Below are 22,447 nucleotides of genomic sequence, written 5' to 3' on the forward strand. Positions count from 1 at the left end.
TTGACAAATAAAATATGCAGAATTTTGCAGAATTTTAAAATATTGTGTGCAGAATTTTTAAATTTTGGGCACTGAATTTTAAGTTTTTGGCACAGAATTCCCCCAAGGACGGATTTTACAGATTTCCTCTTTCTGGTGCCGCTTCCTGGTCCCTGCACTCCCCTGTTCAGTTCTGGCACAATTTAGAGCCTTAGGACTGTGCTAAATTACACCCAGTTATCAGAGGTCCCAAGGATCCTTTCCAGAATGTAAGGATCACCTAGAGGTACCTTGGTCTTCTTACTTTCCCCTGGGAATGCCTCCTGTACCAGGAGCCGGGAACTGGGGGGCATAAAGTTACTATGCTGGCTCTGAGCTACCCCGGAAATCCCTCTGTCTGGAGGGACTTTCCCAGTAACCAATTAATCCATCACTGCAGCTCTCCTTCATTGCTGAAGTGGCATAAATTCCTATGTTTTTAATCTCTCTTCCCCTCCCAGAAGCTAATGTCACGTCCAAAAGGTGCTGATGATGGACTTCCACATGCAAAAATAAAGGAGCCAGTGCTTCTTCTGTTTTTTTCTATTTTTATAAGTATAATCAACAGGCTTTGGTAGAGTTAATCCTGATTTAAATGGTTTTAAATTCAAGAGGAGAATAAGACCCAAAACTATATTTTGGGATTAGAGTAGTGGTGAAGAGAATGTATGAAATGACTGAGGCGAGGGCTACACTACAGCTTAGGTCGATATAATTTATGTCGCTTAGGAATCTGAGTAAGCCACCCAACCCACAAGCAACGTAAGTTACACTGACCTAAGAGCCAGTGTGGCTAACGCTATGTCGGTGGGAGAGCTTCTCCTGCAAACACAGCTCCCAGAGAACTCTCTCCCATCCCCTTAGCGTGTCTGCTCTAACACTGCTGCAAAGTGGCGGGTGAAGCTGCACTGCTGTAAACTCTCTAGTGTAGCCATGGAAGCAGTCACAGTCATACCTCCACTACTGTGATGTAAAATTTGTAATTCTGCTCAGTCAAAAAATTGTCTCTTCAAGATTTATCTTGACTCCCGTTACCTATTGTCTAGCGTAGACATAGTCTCTGCTGTTTACTTTTTATCTGCTTTTTATGTTCTCCCTCTTTCTAATTTCCATAAATAAACTTTGATTTGTTTATAAGTGGAGTTAACGGCTGTTTTGGGGAACAATCAGTGGGAGCCAAAGCAATGGTCTGTGCAGGAGAGAGGGAGTGGAGGGTACCAAAGAGTTGGTAAGTCTCCCTGATTCTGAGCGCTGGCTAGCCCCAATGCAACTGAGTTGCTGCTAGGTTGTTCTAAGTTGCACCACTGATTTAGGGTCTTTAATGGATCCTATGCCGGTAGAGGAGTGATATAGTGGAGTTCTGCACTGCTACAGTCTCTCCCTGCTCCCAACATACCCCTTCCTCCCCTTGCTCTCTATATTGGAGGAGGAGGGGACCACAAGCAAAGAAGCTAGCTGCATGCAATTATACATTGCAAGGAATTCCCCTTCAGAAGGGGAATTACCTGATGGGCATTTGTGGCCAGATTATGGTCACTGTGTGCACCCTGAGAAGTACGAAGGGGCTGTAATGCAGTAGAGATTCAGTCCCAGTAATGACCCCTCCCACCGCCCACAACCTAGCCTCCACTGTCCAAAGAGGGGGTAAGATGGGATAGACGTTTCAGTCAAAGGATGGGCACAAGTGTCCCAGTCTCGACTCACTTCTGCTAAATCACTAATTGCAGTAGAGCTGGTTGAACTTTTTTCACAATTAATATAAATCAGAAGCTAGGAACTGTAGAAAATTGATAAGGGAAGCAAAGGGACACAAGGAGAACCATATGCCAACAGAATTAAGGGCATAAGGACTTTATTATTTATTTATATTACTTAAAATAATAACTAAACAACTTATTGACAATGAATGAAAATGACAGAGAAATTTGCATATTTTTTTGAACTTCCAGCATTGTTCAGCTCTTCTCCCTGTTCCTGGCCAATGGGAGCTTCAGGGGTGGTGCTTGCAGGCAGGAGCAGTGCGCGGAGGGAGACCCCTGCCTCCCCCCCCACAGGACCGCGTTTGCCACTTCCAGGAGCGGTGTGGGGCTGGGGCAGTCAGGGAGCCCAGCTGCACCACCGGAGATCACAATCGACTGGGAGATTCTTTAGGATTGACCAGTTGATTGCGATCAGCTGGTTGGTGACCATTGCTATAAACAATGCAGAGTGAACAAAAATGAAATATTCTTGTCAATGTCCTTTTCATTTTTAACTTTTCATGACAAATATATTTCCCCCTGCCTGATTTTCTTTCATCATCTTGACAGATGGAATAACAGCAATATATTATAGTTTAATTCTTATAGTGGTTTGTCATCTATAAACCTCAAAACACTTTACACAAATGGGTAAGACCTCAAGCCAAGTACCAATGAATTCCATGGAAAAAACCGCCAAGGGAATTCAGTAAATACTGAGTTGGTTATTGAAGGTGAAATTTACCTCTGTTCAGAGGGTCTGCTTAATTCCCTCATTAGTCCTGTTTGAAGATTTTAAGTGATGCATAGGCCTTGTGCTGGCCTTATGCACAAGTATGAATTTTACCCTTTACAAGGCAATGGCTCTGTCTCTAAGCTCAGGGAATTCATAGTTTAGTCAGTTCATGATGGAGATATGATGGAGTATGGCAGCAACCATAAAACTATGCTTTTAGTAATATTGGAATAAGTCTTTGATTCATATGTAATATTGTAATTTAAGTGTATGGATTCATTGAAGACTTATAGAAGAATAGACAACAATTTGACATTCTCCCACAGATGGAATGAGAAAAAAAATCTAAGTCATGAAACTATTAATAAAAAAATACAAACAGCTTTACATAAGAACGTATCCCCTTGAGTCTGTCAAGCTCATGCTTCCAACCTTGAAAAAATGAACACCAAAGTACAAAGCCATTCCCAGCATATGAACCTTCCCCCAATATTAAAAATATATACAGATCAAGATACACTGTAAAGTGTGTGTTACATCATCTTCTAGTGACTGGTCCACATACGTATAAGATAAGGCACCTGTTATAACTCCCAACTAAGCTCTCCTTTAGTTGAAGTGGCAGAGGTCTGGTTTTGGACCTCAATCAGGGTTCTAATTCCAGTTTTTTCTGTGTAATTTATATTGTAATTGTGTCTCTTGTTACATAACCCCCATAAAAAGTTCACAGTCAAGCAGGTAAATATGCTTTGAGAGCCCAATAATGCATTCTTGCAAAAATGTCTGTCCTCCCTGGTTGTCACTCCTTGGGGTGCTGCTGTTCCTTATTTTCCCTTTCTGCAGCTCATAGACTACCCTCTCCTGTCTTCTTTGGTATTTACAGGATGAGTGCTGGTCTAGTAGACTTCCCAGTGGTCATTTTTGTATTGCCATGATACATAGTTTTTCTGGTGTAGGGTGTGTACGGTGGGATCTTTCACATACTTCCAATGATCTATCAGTCTTGCCTCTGGTTTTCTAGCTTTCCAGGGTGTCAAGCTTTCTGGATAGAGAGGGAGCTGCCAAGTCAGTTTTCTACAGAAGACTTTATTATACTAGGCAGGTACTTGGTATCCATTTTCACAGTCATCTGCAACTACTGAGACAAAAAAATTATAGTCTTCCTTTTACTCAGTGGCTGGTTTCCTCTTATGCAGTGGACACATGCTGAGATTGATGGATTCAGCTCTCTGACAGCCCTGTTTATTATTGATGGTACTGGATACACACTGTTAACTGACTCCATATCTCACTGTCATATCTTACATGATCTTGAGAGGTCTAGGTCTTCATATTCAGTATTTAACAAATACTCTGGTGTTCATTATTAGTTTGGGGATATGGAAAATATATATTCTGATTATACAACAATACAATTTACTCTTCACTGGAGCATAAATGATTAATTAAACAATTTATTTCACCTTCAAATATTAGGGCACTTTCTATATCTTATTGTGTTTGTCATGGAAAATTACTTTTGGAAGGTTCAGTCTAGTGCTCCAGAAGCCTTTGTTAACAAGAGATTGGAAAACGGAAGGACAGTCTTTTTATTCTGCGTTTGTACAGTGCCTACTACAACAAGGTCCTGGTCTGTGACTAGGGCCCTAAGGTGCTACATTAATAAAGTGGATTGAGGGGAATGGAGGGAAGAGGAAAGGAGACTAAGAAAAGAGGAGAGGCTAAGATTCTGAAGTTTTTGGGAGCACTTCAGACTCTAGCAGAGGCTAATTTTAAACTTGTTTTTCTTATTTACTGAGAGTTAAGTGGACATTATTCAAAGGACATGTTATTGATTCAGTCATGTCTAAAGAATCTTTTGATAAAAGATTAGAGAGACAAGGTGGGTGAGGTAATATCTTTCACTGGATCAACGAAATATATTATCTCACCCACATTGTCCCTTTAAAGTGCTGGAACCCACACGGCTATAACTGCACTTCAGAGAAGATTAACATTAGCTGTTAATTATACCTGCCTTTTTTATGCCACAAGATGTTGCTGTTCGCCTACAATTTATACAGCTTCCACCAGTTGAGCTGTCCAGTGATGACATTATAGTATCCTCCTATCACTGAGCCATTCTTTTTAATCCACACACAAATTTTATTGCAACAATTTTAAAGAGCAAGCATTAAAAGGAAAGATGTAGTTCTTTCAGTATCATGCTAGGGTTTACACAAACCACAGAGGACTTGACCCAAAAAATGAATTATAAACCTATATACCACATCATTTATGGGGGGGGGGAGGGGAAGGGGGAAATCACATTTCTTCTTACCATTCCTAGTATCTACCCACACATACAATCTTCATATTTGAACAAGTTAATTACAAATGAAATATGATCCAAATAAATTAGTGGCAAACATACTACACTGGCACTGAATTCAGAGGAGTAGATTTCAGAATCATGCTATTTTGCAGATCCTATTGTATTATACATTTCTAACAGAACAATCTCAACACCAAACTATTTGAATATAATACAGGTATTTTGGAGGGAGATGTAGGCAGTGAGATTTTAGGAGATTTATGAAAACGCAAAATAAAATGTTTGTGTGCAGTGTTGTGGTAGCAGTGTTGGTTCCAGGATATTAGAAACAAGGATGAGGTAATGTCTTTTATTGGACCAACTTCTGTTAGTGAGAGAGACAAGCTATTGAGCTTGCACAGAGCTCTTCTATGGGTCTCTCTCCCCAACATAAGTTGGTCCAATAAAAGATATTACTTCACACACTTCGTGCCTATAATAAATATGTACATTTTAAAAGGCAAAATGATTTCTCAGCAGCACTTCTTCATAATCTGCTCTAGTCACTATCAGAGTTAACATAGACTGGTGCATGTAGATCTATTGAAGGTTGGATATAGCAGTTCAAAGTCAACACTGATGTAAACAGACACAACTTCATTGACTGCACCCATTTACACCAAGTCTGAATTTGGTCCAGTTTCTCCTCTGCCATTAATTTATTTCTAACTGTTGTTTCAGAAGTTCTTTTTTGTAACATCAAGTTACAAAAGTGCAAGTGCTTTGGAGGATAGCATTAAAATTCAAAATGATCTGGACAAACTGGAGAAATGGTCTGAAATAAATAGGATTAAATTCAATAAGGACAAATGCAAATGTTCCACCTAGAAGGGAACGATCAGTTGTACACTTACAAAATGGGAAATGACTGCCTAGGAAGGAATACTGTGGAAAGGGATCTCAGGGTCATAGTGGATCACAAGGATCACACAATATGAGTCAACAGTGTAACACTGTTGCAAAAAAAGCAAACATCATTCTGGGATGTATTAGCAGGAGTTTTGTAAGCAAGACACAAGTAGTAATTCTTTCGCTCTACTCCACGCTGATTAGGCCTCAGCTGGAGTATTGTGTCCAGTTCTGGGAGCCACATTTTAGGAAAGATGTGGACAAATTGGAGAAAGTCTGGAGAAGAGAAATAAAAATGATTAAAGGTCTAGAAAACATGACCTATGAGGGAAGATTGAAAAAACTGGGTTTGTTTAGTCTGGAGAAGAGAAGACTGAAAGGCCCAGTTGGGGTCAGGAATCTGTCCCTTAGAGCGGTCATCCTCCTCCAGCTGCACAATTAACTCTGCCTTGGTGAACTTTCCAACGCTCAACCCTCTCTTTCTGCACAGGGTTACAATGTCCTTCTTAAGGAGACAGTGACAGGCCGTCACTCCGCTCCTCCCAAGTTGTTGTGGACTCACAGGCCTGTGTGCTCTCAGCTCCCCACGGTTTCCAGGGAGAACCCCTAGTGTGCCAGCCCTTCTCGAGGTCACCACCTCTTTGCCAGGGTCGAGCTGCAGACTCCTCCGCCCCTGGAACCGCTCGCTGCAATCCCCCGGGGGACCCTGTTACTGCAAAAGTCCTTCTCTCTCCCAGGGCCAAGCCGCAGGCTCCTCCGCCCCTGAAACTGCTCCCCGCAGTCCCCAGGGGGACCCCACTACTGCACAGTCCTTCTCGCTGGTCACACACTCCCAGGGGTTAACCGCCCCCCGAAATCGCTCCTTTCTGAGCCTTCAGCAGGCCTGGTCCTCGGCAATCCCCCTTCGTGTTACTGCTCCCCAGTCACTTACTGCAGGAAGCACCATCCACGGGGTACAGTACATCCCACCGCTGCCACCAGTTGTCACGGAGTCCCTGGGCGATGCTCTGGAACTGCTCCCCATGAAGTCAGTCAGGACTCTGGGGTAGTCGCCTTTCTGTGAGCAGCCTGTCTTCAGGACACACAGCTCACACAGCTTCCACCTTCCTGGGTCTGACCTCGGAGCATTCAGCATCCTCTGCCCCTCCGTGCGCTTTCCCCCAGCGAGTCCGCTCAGGCGGGGCTCCTGGGGAAGCCAGAGGGTCCTGCACCCCAACTTCGCAGTCAGACGTGACTCTCAGCCAGTCAGTAAAACAGAAGGTTTATTAGACGACAGGAACATGGTCTAAAACAGAGCTTGCAGGTGCAGAGAACGGGACCCCTCAGCTGGGTCCATTCTGGGGGGCAGTGAGCCAGACAACCACGTCTGCACTTCACTCCATGTCCCAGCCAGCCCCAAACTGAAAACCCCAAGACCAGGTCAAAGCCCCTCTACAACCCCTCCCCATCATTGAAGTTCCATTTCAGCGAGTAGCTGTGGATATTCTGGGTCCTTTTCCGAAAAGGACACCCAGAGGAAAGCAGTACATACTGACTTTCATGGATTTTGCCACCCGATGGCCAGAAGCAGTAGCTCTAAGCAACACCAGGGCTAAAAGTGTGTGCCAGGCACTAGCAGACATTTTTGCCAGGGTAGGTTGGCCCTCCGACATCCTCACAGATGCAGGGACTAATTTCCTGGCAGGAACTATGAAAAACCTTTGGGAAGCTCATGGGGTAAATCACTTGGTTGCCACTCCTTACCACCATCAAACAAATGGCATGGTGGAGAAGTTTAATGGAACTTTGGGGGCCATGATACGTAAATTTGTAAATGAGCACTCCAATGATTGGGACCTAGTGTTGCAGCAGTTGCTCTTTGCCTACAGAGCTGTACCACATCCCAGTTTAGGGTTTTCCCCATTTGAACTTGTATATGGCCGTGAGGTTAAGGGGCCATTGCAGTTGGTGAAGCAGCAATGGGAGGGATTTACACCTTCTCCAGGAACTAACATTCTGGACTTTGTAACCAACCTACAAAACACCCTCCGAACCTCTTTAGCCCTTGCTAGAGAAAACTTACAGGATGCTCAAAAAGAGCAAAAAGCCTGGTATGATAAACATGCCAGAGAGCGTTCCTTCAAAGTAGGAGACCAGGTCATGGTCTTAAAGGCGCTCCAGGCCCATAAAATGGAAGCATCGTGGGAAGGGCCATTCACGGTCCAGGAGCGCCTGGGAGCTGTTAATTATCTCATAGCATTCCCCACCTCCAACCAAAAGCCTAAGGTGTACCATATTAATTCTCTAAAGCCCTTTTATTCCAGAGAATTAAAGGTTTGTCAGTTTACAGCCCAGGGAGGAGACGACGCTGAGTGGCCCAAAGGTGTCTACTACGAAGGGAAATGTGGTGGTGGTGTGGAAGAGGTGAACCTCTCCATGACCCTTGGGCGTATGCAGCAACAGCAGATCCAGGAGCTGTGCACTAGCTACGCGCCAACGTTCTCAGCCACCCCAGGACTGACTGAACAGGCATACCACTCCATTGACACAGGTAATGCTCACCCAATTAGGGTTCAACCTTACCGGGTGTCTCCTCAAGCTAAAACTGCTATAGAACGGGAGATCCAGGATATGTTACAGATGGGTGTAATCCACCCCTCTGAAAGTGCATGGGCATCTCCAGTGGTTCTAGTTCCCAAACCAGATGGGGAAATACGTTTTTGCGTGGACTACCGTAAGCTAAATGCTGTAACTCGCCCAGACAACTATCCAATGCCACGCACAGATGAACTATTAGAGAAACTGGGACGGGCCCAGTTCATCTCTACCTTGGACTTAACCAAGGGGTACTGGCAGGTACCGCTAGATGAATCTGCCAAGGAAAGGTCAGCCTTCATCACACATCTCGGGCTGTATGAATTTAATGTACTCCCTTTCGGGCTGCGAAATGCACCCGCCACTTTCCAAAGACTTGTAGATGGTCTCCTAGCGGGATTAGGAGAATATGCAGTCGCCTACCTTGACGATGTGGCCATATTTTCGGATTCCTGGGCAGACCACCTAGAACATCTACAAAAAGTCCTTGAGCGCATAAGGGAGGCAGGACTAACTGTTAAGGCTAAGAAGTGTCAAATAGGCCTAAACAGAGTGACTTACCTTGGACACCAGGTGGGTCAAGGAACTATCAGCCCCCTACAGGCCAAAGTGGATGCTATCCAAAAGTGGCCTGTCCCAAAGTCAAAGAAACAGGTTCAATCCTTCTTAGGCTTGGCTGGTTATTACAGACGATTTGTACCGCACTACAGCCAAATCGCTGCCCCACTGACAGACCTAACCAAAAAGAAACAGCCAAATGCTGTTCAGTGGACCGGAAAGTGTCAGAAGGCCTTTAACAAGCTTAAAGCGACCCTCATGTCTGACCCTGTACTAAGGGCCCCAGACTTTGACAAACCGTTCCTAGTAACCACAGATGCGTCCGAGCGTGGTGTGGGAGCAGTTTTAATGCAGAAAGGACCTGATCAAGAATTCCACCCTGTAGTGTTTCTCAGCAAAAAACTGTCTGAGAGGGAAAGCAACTGATCAGTCACTGAAAAAGAATGTTACGCCATTGTCTACGCTCTGGAAAAGCTACGCCCATATGTTTGGGGACGGCGTTTCCACCTGCAAACCGACCATGCTGCACTGAAGTGGCTTCACACCGTCAAGGAAACTAACAAAAAACTTCTTCGGTGGAGTTTAGCTCTCCAAGATTTTGATTTCGACGTCCAACACATCTCAGGAGCTTCTAACAAAGTGGCTGATGCACTCTCCCGTGAAAGTTTCCCAGAATCAACTGGTTAAAATCGTCCTTGAGATGTGGAAAATATTGTTAGTCTTTATGTACTTGGTAGTATATTTAGAGATGCATGTGTCTTATTAACTCTGTTTTTCCTAGAGCTCCAGGAAGAAATCCCAGCCAGTGTTTCACCCTAGCTGAGATTTGGGGGGCGTGTCATAAATATAAAGGGAAGGGTAAACCCCTTTGAAATCCCTCCTGGCCAGGGGAAAGCTCCTCTCACCTGTAAAGGGTTAAGAAGCTAAAGGTAACCTCGCTGGCACCTGACCAAAATGACCAATGAGGAGACAAGATACTTTCAAAAGCTGGGAGGAGGGAGAGAAACAAAGGGTCTGTGTCTGTCTGTATGCTGGTCTTTGCCAGGGACAGAACAGGAATGGAGTCTTAGAACTTTTAGTAAGTAATCTAGCTAGGTATGTGTTAGATTATGATTTCTTTAAATGGCTGAGAAAAGAATTGTGCTGAACAGAATAACTATTTCTGTCTGTGCATCTTTTTTGTAACTTAAGGTTTTGCCTAGAGGGGTTCTCTATGTTTTTGAATCTAATTACCCTGTAAGATATCTACCATCCTGATTTTACAGGGGAGATTTCTTTATTTCTATTTACTTCTATTTTTTATTAAAAGTCTTCTTGTAAAAACTGAATGCTTTTTCATTGTTCTCAGATCCAAGGGTTTGGGTCTGTGGTCACCTATGCAAATTGGTGAGGCTTTTTATCCAACATTTCCCAGGAAAGGGGGGGTGCAAGTGTTGGGAGGATTGTTCATTGTTCTTAAGATCCAAGGGTCTGGGTCTGTAGTCACCTAGGCAAATTGGTGAGGCTTTTTACCAAACCTTGTCCAGGAAGTGGGGTGCAAGGTTTTGGGAAGAATTTTGGGGGGAAAGACGCGTCCAAACAGCTCTTCCCCAGTAACCAGTATTAGTTTGGTGGTGGTAGCGGCCATTCCAAGGATAACGGGTGTAATATTTTGTACCTTGGGGAAGTTTTGACCTAAGCTGGTAAAGATAAGCTTAGGAGGTTTTTCATGCAGGTCCCCACATCTGTACCCTAGAGTTCAGAGTGGGGGAGGAACCTTGACAGGACATGATGACAGTTTTCAAGTACATAAAAGGTTGTTACAAGGGGGAGGGAGAAAAATTGTTCTCCTTAACCTCTGAGGATAGGACAAGAAGCAATCAGCTTAAATTGCAGCAAGGGTGGTTTAGGTTGAACAGTTAGGAAAAACTTCCTGTCAGGGTAATTAAGCACTGCAATAAAGTGCCTTAGAATCTCCATCATTGAAGATTTTTAAAAGCAGGTTAGACAAACACCTGTCAGGAATAGTCTAGATAATACTTAGTCCTCTTGAGGTCCCTTCCAGTCCTATGATTCTATGTATTTGTATGACGCATTTTCAGTCTGGCTGCATTCAGGAGGTCGGGCTTCAAGATGGTTGTGTTGAAGGGAGGCCTTTGTTAACTTCAGAAACTACATGGATCTGACATCAGCAGCTCTACAGGACCGAAGATGCCCTCTGGTTAAGGGATTTAGAAGACTTGTTGGAAAACTGGAATTTATATTTTCTAAAGTTAGTAGGTCAAAATTGGCTTGTCTACACTACACAGCTTTTAGCAACACGGCTGTGTCGTTACAGCCATGCCGCTAAAAATTGGGCAGTGTAGCACTGTTTGTCGGCTCTCCTGCCAACAAAAAACTTCCTCCCCCCAATGAGTGGTGTTTGCGTTGTTGGCAGGAGAGTGCTCCTGCCAACAATGCACTGTTCATACCAGTCGCGGCAAAACTTTTGTCTTCTGGGGGGTGGAGAGAAGGTTTAACTCCTCTGAAAGACAAAAGTTTTGTCATTCAATTGCTATTGTAGACATAGCCTAAGAGCTTCACTGAGGAAGCTAGTAGAATTAGTAAGATGATGATGATCTCTCTCTATATATCAGAAACAATGGCGTCCAAGGTCTGTATTAGCAGCTAAGAAGATCAGTCTTTCCTTCAAGACTAATAAATTTCTAGATACATCTCAGTGGAGCAACGGACTAAACATTGCAAGTAGCTATTTATAATTGTATATGGGACCCTATTGCAGATACGCATGTGGACTGATGACTAAAGAAATTAATGGTACTCTTGATAAACTTCTTAATCAAACAGAAACACTAACATAGGATTAAAAATTGTGTGGGAGTTTGATGTAATTAATGGAATCTTTGCAATGATGGAAGGTCATCTTAAATACCATTAAGAAGATTCTGAAGCTAACTTAGATTAGATGATTTTTGGATAGAATAGATGTGGTGTCACTTCTTACATTCAGCAACATATTTTCTCCAGATTTGATGGCACATTTATTTAAAAAAGCCACAGAAGGAAAGAAAGACTGAGCAAGACTATATGGCACTTTTCCTTTCACATTTCCTGGCTGCATTTATCTTGTCTTTCTATTTATGTATTTAAATTTGGTACTAAAAAAAGCACTGAAACAGAAGGTGCAAGCAACCTGGCAATAACTAGACTTACAGTAACCACCCTACACCATTAATACTGGTACACAAATCAAACTAATTCTCCAAGAGAGTAGCATAGAATAATCAAATAGAAGTATCTGTCAAGAATGATGGCTTGCAGCTGCACCTACCCAGTCTAGGCACAGTGCCACCCAGAGGATTCAGGGGACCTGGGGCAAAGCAATTTCGCGGGCCCCTTCCACAAAAAAAAGTTGCAATACTTTTGTATAGTATAGTATATTGCCCTGGGGCCTGGGGCAAATTGCCCCACTTGCCCCCGAGCGGCTCTGTCTAGGCAGCCTATGAGCACAGCTGAGCCACAGCAGGGCTGTCTTATTGGCTGCTGAAGTCAGCAAGTCCACTTTTAAGCCCAACAGCAACAACCAATCTCTGGCTGCTTAATGCCCATGCCTGCAGCTGTGATCTCTTCTGTGTCTGTCTTCCCCAGCCCTGATCCTGCCTTGTTGCCAGCCTTGTTCCCGCCTAGCCCAGCCTAGTCCAGTCCATTCCACTCCACTCCAGCCCTGATTCCCGGTTCCTGACTCTGACATTTGGTGCTGTTCCTGGCCGCTGACTCCAGCTCTGACTAGTAGGCAAGACTGCCTATGTCTTGGTTTGTGACAGTAACAACTAATCTCAGCCAGCAGACAACAGAAAAGGAAAACTCAAGAAAAAATTCCACCCCCAAACCTTACCCAGGAACTTCCCCCATCCATCTTTAAGAACATGGTTTTTGGTCCTGTCGACTGAGTTTTGTGTGTCACAGACTGTGTTTAAGGGCTTAGATCCTGGTGGTGTCTATTGCTGTTAAACATAGTATAGAGGACTGTGTGTGAGTGCGCTGGGGGCATGCCTATGACTTTCCTTTCACTGTGACCAGTTGTGTCAAACTGTACTGGGAGGAGAGAATGCTACACCTTTTCAGAAGGAGCAGCAGGGATCATTGCTGTGTGCGCTTTCCCCAGCTCACTTGAAGGATTTCTTCTGCCCTACATAGACATCATGCCTCCAGCCACCACCAAAAGGGCACTGAACTTTCTCTTTCCCGTGCGGCTTACGATCTGGGATCCTTCATTTGTCCCTAAAATCAAAAACAAATATAAAAAAAACACAAAGTATTTGTAACAAATCTTTGAAAGAATACTCCCCAACCCTCATTTATTTCCAGTATGGCTTTCTGATGGACACAATCACTGGCAGGGAGGAAGAATCATGGTAGCAATGAACTTCTCAACTCCACCCTGATAGGACTAAATTAACATAACCATAAGAATGGATTATCATTTGTTACATCTGAGAAAGTCCAAAGGGCCCTTTTTGAGACCTTCTTTCTCTAGAGACTCTTAGAAATCTAAATGAACACATCTACCCTGCCCATCTGTATGTTGGACCCATGCCACAGATGTGGCTAATTCCTGAAAGGCAAAAATGAAATTGTAGGAATTATAAAACATCATTGTTCATAAGCATGGTTGTCCTTGTTAACAGTTTTACCGATTATTTTTTCAGTTAAATGTTTCCAGTGCTTCTAATTTTTCAAGGAGACTCAAAGATTTTTTTACATCTGGGGAATTTCCTCAGGATAAGGCTTAATTTTCTACTAATCAAAATCATTTGGCACTACTGAAAATAAATTGGAAGCAGAGTTTTCCACTTATTAATTGATTTCCAGACATACAACTGGTGCTTCTTCAAATTGAAAACATTTGCCTTTCCATTACTCTGATGTTTATCCATCAGTCTTCACTATTCTTTGAGTACTTATAAAAATGTCACATACAGTAAGTTTGTGATAAACTTTGGGTTCAAGAAATTCCTCCTGTTTGGAGCATGACTTTCTTCTAAACTCTGTACCATGGATGTTCTTCTGTAATCTGCTCATCTCTTAGATATGTGTGTTTGGTATGTCCCAAAGCAGAAACTTTGAGCTAGTACTACTGACACTCTTCACTAAGGCCTCACTTTTACAAAGCACTTAAGCACCTTCTTAAGATTAAGCACATTTTAAGTCTATCTCTATTCAGCAAAGCATTTAAGCACATGCTTCAGAATATTGCTGAACTGGGGCCAATGCTAAGTAAATGCACTGCTTTTGCCGTGTATGTACCATCCATAAGCAATGAAATTCTGCAAGTCACTAGATCTTATACATCTCTTATTTCCTCCTTAGATATCAATCATTCCTTGTGAAATCAGATTCATAAGTGAGAGACTGCCAAGATAAAATATAGGGCAAAGTTCATCTAATAATTTCTGTCTCCTGATCAAGATTCTAGATATAATCAGTTTTTTGATACTGAGAAGAGGATACGGAACGGAAAGGAGAGGAAGGGAGCCTAGCAAAGCATAATGACAGGTTTCAGAGTAGCAGCCGTGTCAGCTCTCGTCCCCTAATGCCCCTACTCTACTTGCGCTACGTTGATGACATCTTCATCATCTGGACCCATGGAAAAGAAGCCCTTGAGGAATTCCACCATGATTTCAACAATTTCCATCCCACCACCAACCTCAGCCTGGTCCAGTCCACACAAGAGATCCACTTCCTGGACACTACAGTGCTAATAAACAATGGCCACATAAACACCACCCTATACCGGAAACCTACTGACCGCTATTCCTACCTACATGCCTCCAGCTTTCATCCAGACCACACCACACAATCCATTGTCTACAGCCAAGCTCTACGATACAACCGCATTTGGTCCAACCCCTCAGACAGAGACAAACACCTATAAGATCTCTATCAAGCGTTCTTACAACTGCAATACCCACCTGCTGAAGTGAAGAAACAGACTGACAGAGCCAGAAGAGTACCCAGAAGTCACCTACTACAGGACAGGCCCAACAAAGAAAGTAACAGAACGCCACTAGCCATCACCTTCAGCCCCCAACTAAAACCTCTGCAGCGCATCATCAAAGATCTACAACTTATCCTGAAGGATGACCCATCACTCTCACAGATCTTGGGAGACAGGCCAGTCCTTGCTTAAAGACAGCCCCCCAACCTGAAGCAAATACTCACCAGCAACCACATACCACACAACAGAACCACTAACCCAGGAACCTTGCAACAAAGCCCATTGCCAACTGTGTCCACATAACTATTCAGGGGACACCATCATAGGGCCTAATCACATCAGCCACACTATCAGAGGCTCGTTCACCTGCACATCTACCAATGTGATATATGCCATCATGTGCCAGCAATGCCCCCCTGCCATGTACATTGGTCAAACTGGACAGTCCCTACGTAAAAGAATAAATGGACACAAATCAGACGTCAAGAATTATAACATTCAAAAACCAGTCGGAGAACACTTCAATCTCTCTGGTCACTCGATTTCTGACCTAAAAGTGACTATTCTTCAACAAAAAAACTTCAAAAACAGACTCCAGCGAGAGACTGCTGAATTGGAATTAATTTGCAAACTGGATACAATTAACTTAGGCTTGAATAAAGACTGGGAGTGGATGGGTCATTACGCAAAGTAAAACTATTTCCTCATGTTTATTCCCCTCCACCCAACTGTTCCTCAGACGTTCTTGTCAACTGCTGGAAATGGCCCAGCTTGATTATCACTACAAAAGGTCCCCCCCCGCCCGCCTGTGTCCTGCTGGAAATAGCCCACCTTAAGTGATCACTCTGGTTACAGTGTGTATGGTAACACCCATTGTTTCATGTTCTCTATGTATATAAATCTCCCCACTGTATTTTCCACTGAATGCATCCGATGAAGTGAGCTGTAGCTCACGAAAGCTTATGCTCAAATAAATTTGTTAGTCTCTAAGGTGCCACAAGTACTCCTTTTCTTTTAGCAAAGCATAGAATCTGGATGACTCCAGTCGATTGGCTTGATCATGTTCTTGATATCTTGTTGTTATAGCCTTATTTTGTAATAACTTTGCTGCCACTAATTGTGTTGTTATATTGCTTTTTCTTCTAGTAGCACTTCCAAAGCGATGGAAACTCTAGAGTGGCAAAAGGCAATAGATTTACTACTCTAGCAGGAATAGGGAAAGCCATGCAATCACTGGAGATAAAAGGACTTTAAAATCAGTGAGCCAAATCCTGTCCTCAGATAATCACCTACAGCAAAATTTAGCCCACTTAGTCCTTTAGGAATCTGAGCACCCAGATCAGCCCTTACTGACTGAATACAGAAAGGATGTAGCTTTGTCCTTAGGACTCATGGATTCAATGATTTTCACATTTTAAAATATTTATTAATGATTTTTACCGCTTAAAGACTCTTGCATCTAGGCAAGCAGATATAACAGTATCAGGTGATCCATTTGATGAGGCAGATGAGGGCTGCCAAGTTAAAACCTGAGCTGCGTGGAAAAACTAAGAGTAAGTAGGAAATCTCACAGACCCCATGATTTGTCAGAGGGGCTCATGTATTCCAAGCAGGAGGCTACTGGTGGTGCGTTCGTTAACAGGCAGCTGCCATGAGTTACATGCAATCAAGTATATCTTAACAATTTAATTTTCCAATAAAAAGAGATTTTAATTAAAATAATGGTATCTATGAATTAGTATTTTTTACAATAAATTCATTATTTTTGTCTTTTTCCATAACAGACTAACTTATGTAAATTGCCACTACAAACCAGTCCCCCTACTCGGGTGTTATTTAGTCCCACTGCAGAAAGTGAGCAAGAACTTCTGTAATCAACTAGCTTTTTTGCACTCCCTCTACTGGATGGAAGGTGAGAAATTTGTTAAAGTGTTTACAGTGTAATATATTGATGGTCACCTAGGAATTTAGGGTTGTGGTCACTATGCTGCAAACCATGGCCTCTTGGAGCTTCACCCTGGAATAGAACCCACATCCCACTTGCTCTGGAAGTACAGGTCCTGCTACTTTAACTAAAGTGTCAGCAGTATGTAGGACATGTGACACACTGTCCAGCAACTCTTACTCCATCCAATAGTGGGTAGTGGAGTACATATATACTCTAGCCAGTTCATTATATGTTCCCTGTGTGACCAGGTAAATTAGAGGATTTACTCTAGCCTGCTGCGGTAGATCCCTATAATATCTGGAACCTAAGATCGTGGGTTCTGTTTCTCACGCTTTATGTGTGTATTTGGCTGTTTCTGACCAGAATATCTCTGGCTGTATGTGTTCATGGATTGTAACACTTGCATGAACTGAATAGTGACACTTAATTTCTTTTTTTTTTTTTTCAGAGAAGTTTAGTACCCATTGCTTCTTTTCTGGTTCATAAGAGTAACAACAACAAAAAACACCACTGCCTACCCCACCCCCAACCCAGCCTAAAAAAAATGTACAAAAGTTAAATAAAGAATTAACATTAATGTGCAATTAACTCATAAAAAGGAAAAAGAGAATATGATGGGCCACTTAAGTCTCATCTTGCAGTACAGTATTTCTGACTTGACTTTGCTTTAAGCGCCATATTCATTGTCAGCTTTTGTTCTGGAGCATTTTATGAGGTTTTCAGTTTTCTTAGTTTATTTCCAAGCACTGACTGTTCCAGTGTGTGATCATTGATGTTGACCCTAGCTCAAGATGAGTTTTTAAATAGAAAAATGTAAGAACTTGGGTGTAGGCAGGCATACACACCCACAAAATACAGTTTTATCCCCTAAGGGCAACAATTCCTGTGGTGTAATGACAGGGTTTTATTTGTTATCTTTCCTCTGTATGCCTTGCAGAAATGAAGTGCTGGCAGACTGGCAGTAAAGCAAAATTTACTAGCACCCTGTTCTCTGAAGTGCTGTCTGCCAGGCCAGGCCTTGCACAGAGGTCAAGTTTCTGGTAAATTTCACTTTGCTGCCAACCTGTACACAGAGCAAACAGAACAGAGAACTGGAGGGGGTTGGGAAAGAGTAGACATAACAGGAGCAAGGGTTGGGAGAGGAGAAGCAACAGAGGTATCAGAACTGGAAAAGAGAGGATGAAAGAAACTGTAGGGAGCACATTATTAATTGGAAAAAATTATCAAACAGAGTGACATTTAGAGTTTTTTAGTTAATGTTTATTATTTTTATTATTTATACAGTGCCATAGGTTTGCATGGTATGCTAAAGCCAAAAAAGATAAATTCTGCCTCCAGGAGCTTAAAATTTGCTGCCTGTTCCTGCAAACACTTACTCATATACATAATTATTTGCGTGTATTCCGTATAGAGAAAGTGTTGCAGGAGATGAATTGCAATTCTGCAAATACTCATGCATATGACTCACTTGATATGTGTGACTGGTGGGACTACTGAAGTCACTGAGACTCTGCACAGGTCATGCAGAAGAGCTTTCAGGATTGGAGTCATAGTATTTACCGATCACAAAGTAGTTTAACAAAGATATTATTTGTAACTTTATTTTATGTTTTATTTTTATTTTTGTGTTTTTCTCTTGTAAAGTCAATAAAAATATATTTTATTAAGAAATTTTCAGTAAGTCAACAATCTTCTAACAAAAAGTACATAGATGGGGTGGAACTAGGCAGAATAAAGCAGCTGCATCTAAAAAATAGCCCAACAAAACCAAAAGAAATAGAACTGAAACAGCAGCTAAAGATGTGAGCCCAAAATCAGTAGCAAAAATTTAGTGAAAATGGACAAAGACAGAGCAAAGAAATCCGATTTCTTAGCTCCCTGGGCCCCCATGTTGCTAGTCAGTCTGCTGCAGTATTTATCATCTCAGGATGAGGCTCTTGGTGATCAGAACAGCTCTTTAAAAACCTTGAGAGCTTGCATAATAAATTTGAGGATATAAGGGGAGCCATAACCTCTGTGGAACAAAGCTGGAAAATCCATTGGCTCAGACAAATTATCTGAACAACTGAGTTGAAGGGGCAGACGGGGAAATAGTGCAAGTGGAAAAACAGCTTTGGACGCAACTCCTCCCATGAGGAAGCTACTAATGAGAGGAAAGATTTTTTTTTTTGTGATCAAACGTATTACTGTACTGAAAGACAAGTAGAGAACCTTCACAATCAAGCTACAGCTAAAAATACCTGGTCTTGAGCTTCCCTGTGGAACAGCAGGACCTAAATCCAATTGACTTTATTCTTAATAGTATCCCAAAGCTCCTTGACTTAGATAGAGAGGACTATCACATTATTCAGCAATACTTCAGGATCCTGACCAGGAACACATCACAGAACACTGGACTTGTAAGTCTCGTGGTTTCTTGTTTCAGATTTCAGACACAAAGAATTGTAAAGGCTGCCAGATCCAAGAAAGACATCTCCTTTGAGGGACAGAAAATCTCCTTTTTTCCAGAGATAGGCCCAATCACACAAGCAAAATGGAGGGAATGGAATGTGATCAACAATGATTCTCTACAGGAAGGAAGAGAAGCTGATGTACTGTATCCAGCCATATGGTGAGTTGTGCACAACAACCTGTCCTTATTTTGGGATAATTTTTCAGCTACTAAGCTGTTACAGAAAGTCAAAATGAAAACACAAGCAGCAGATAAAATTTAACTGCATCATGGTTAGGACACTAACACTCCTTGTTTCTATTTTGTTTTGTTTTTCTATTACCACATATGGCATTCATGTTTAAATATTCTGGTGGGGTGTAACTTTTGTAAATAATCCTATGACATGTTTATCAACACATCCATGGGCTCTATCCTAAACCTTTTACTGGCATAGTGGAAAGGCTATGTGTACACTGTGGCAAACTGGATGTTTTGGCACTCTAATGGTTATTCAGCAGCTTCATTAAGATTAAAAAAGTATGTTTTTAATTAATTAAAGATGAAAATAAATAACTCAGTCTGCACAGGAATCCCCTATTTTTTATATTAAATTCAGTTTATTTTCCTCTGTTTCCACATTTTCAAGGTCCTGCAAATTTTTTTATTGATAATGAATAATAGCATAATAGTAGAAATTGCATGGGGTGAAATTGGTATCTAGGCAGGGAATAGTTGGGGTTTGTGGTACCTGCAGAGGTGTGGGAGGCAGTTTGGGATTGTGGGATTAGAACATTAGATGGATGTTTCTGCTAAAATTATCAACTATGAAATAGCTAATGATGACATTTAAATTGCCATCACTAACATTATGTTTTCACTGTACAAGAAAGATGTTTTACATCAAGATCTAGCTCGAAATAGCTATCCTGATGTAAATCCTAGTGCAGATAAATCATAGAATATCAGGGTTAGAAGGGACCTCAGGAGGTCATCTAGTCCAACCCCCTGCTCAAAGCAAGACCAATCCCCAATTTTTGCTCTAGATCCCTAAATGGCCCCCTCAAGGATTGAACTCAGAACCCTGGGTTTAGCAGGCCAACACTCAACCCACTGAACTATCCCTCCCCATCACCTGCTGATAAGGCACTATAGTGTTTATCTTGTTTAAAGTAACCCGCAGATGGGGGTACAGAGTTGTCCTCTACTTGTTACATTGAGGTAAAAGCTACCTATACCTTGTTTACACAAGGATTTTACATCAAAATAGCTATCTCGAGTTAGATATCTCAATGTAAAAACACACCTATTTTTGCAGTAAAGATGTAGCTTGTGTTTCAGAGTTAAAACCTTACTAGAATGATTGTAGCAATTCACGCCCTGGGCTCAGACTGTTTTAGGCTGTCCTTAGATACATCCGTGCATCAGTACGTTCAGAATAGTGCTCCCCTTGACCTCAGTTGCAGTTGTGAAGGCTCAGTACTTCTGCAGATCAGACCAGGAGTCTCAAGTTGGGCATTCAGAAAATGAGGAGAACACAGATAGTGGCCATTTGTGGAATGTCTAGTTCGAGCAACTTGCTCAGCAGCACACAGGAACTTTGCAGCGGAGGCAATGATAGAATCCAGTTCTCCAGCATGGCATTCAACTCTCACACACACATTCCCAGCCCCGCTAACTCTCTACAAATCCACTCTCTGGCTTATCCTTTCTCTTCCTTCAGCTCTCTTATTCGCTACACACCTTCCAACTTCTGCAACAAATGAAGGAAGGGGTGTACAGATAATAGCCTCAATAACTACATGACCTCATTTCATTCCGTGACCACTGTCCATTCTGTGCGGTGAAAATAAAGTGTTGGGCAATCTTAGCTATAGGTCATCACTGCCTCTGCCAACTATAATAGCTACATGGTAGGTCAAACCCACCTTCTTCAATGTTCAGTGTAACAGAGTAATTCCAACCTGTGGGTTGTGACCCCAAATGGTGTTGAAGTATCAGGAGATGAGGTTTTGATGATCCTCAGTGTGCAGAGGATGCCACTTTGCTCCACTCAGCATGACTTCTCTTGTGTGGTGCCTGTGAGGTCAAACTCTGTGGAAGACAACATTTTCCTCTACCAAATGGCATCCTCCACACAGCTTGACATCACGTGCACCTTACATATGAGGTCATGCTATGTGGAAGATGCCATTTTGAAGGGGAAAATGGTGTCCTACATGAGGTGTCACCTCACACATACAGTGCATGTGAGGTCATACTGTACAGCGGATGCCATGTAGTTCGTCTAAATGGTGTCCTCCCTAGTGTCTAGGGTCCCAGGAGGAAATAATTAATTAAAATGGGGTCAGGCCAGCAAAAGCTTTGGGAACCCCTGCAAAGCTTCCTACTTGCTTTCAAACAAACAAAAATAAAAATGGGAGAAAACAGGATTATAGAATAAAAAGTATTAAGACGTTATGAAAGGTGATACAAATATATTTGAATTGAAACAGAAACAAACAGCATAGGCCTGTGAAGACTCAGTGATTGGAGGGAGATACCATCACATTTGGGTTGATTTTAAAGCAGTTTTTGAAGTTTCATCCTCTAATAATGAAGAATTTTTGCACTGTATTTCACTGAGACTTTAAAAATCTTCCCTTTTTTGTAATCTGCACTATCCAAATTATCTGGCTATTGTGTAGTACTTTATAGCACTGATAATGTGTGACATATGACAGCAGTGAACACCAGGGCACACACACCAGTTAGAACACAGATATAACATACAACACACACCTGAACAAGAACATGCAGTGCAGGAAAGTTAAGAAGGTATAATTACAACAAGCATCATACACAAGTTCATAACATGGAACACTGAGAGAAGGTAACAACAACATGATAACTCACAGATTAACAGCAGCGGGCAACCCACAAGTCCGGATGCAAATGATTTTTTCCCCGGGTGACCCCATCGGCTAGCCTTATTCTTTTAAATTTTCATTTGGCTTCTGTTTTGCATTGCTGATGTTAAGGATAGGAGGACGGGCAAGGCAAACCCTAGCTGGGACCCTCGCTACAGCAAAACCAGCCTGGCTGAGTCCCACTAGCGCTGCTAATCGCTCCCAATCGCTCCCTTATGGGTTGCCTCTTTCCAAGCAGTAGTAACTTTGGACCCTGAGGGCAGGGCTCTGTTTGCAGACGCAGCCCCGCAGAGGGGCTGCTCAGGGATCTCACGGGCCCAACCCCGGACCGGAGGTGGGAGGCTGCAAGGCAGAG

The 22,447-nt window shown here is 42.5% G+C and overlaps 1 long non-coding RNA gene across 1 annotated transcript; it reads right to left on the bottom strand.

Moving 5' to 3' along the window:
* Nucleotides 1-1,853: 1,853 nt before the first annotated feature.
* LOC142068538 (uncharacterized) lies at nucleotides 1,854-22,427 on the bottom strand. The gene is made up of 3 exons (XR_012664359.1): nucleotides 22,079-22,427; nucleotides 12,924-13,087; nucleotides 1,854-2,210 (listed from the first exon to the last, which is right to left on the bottom strand). It is a non-coding gene; the product is annotated as an uncharacterized LOC142068538 (long non-coding RNA).
* Nucleotides 22,428-22,447: the final 20 nt, after the last annotated feature.

This window comes from Caretta caretta, chromosome 11 (assembly GCF_965140235.1).
Source record: "Caretta caretta isolate rCarCar2 chromosome 11, rCarCar1.hap1, whole genome shotgun sequence".
NCBI classification, from domain to species: domain Eukaryota; kingdom Metazoa; phylum Chordata; order Testudines; family Cheloniidae; genus Caretta; species Caretta caretta.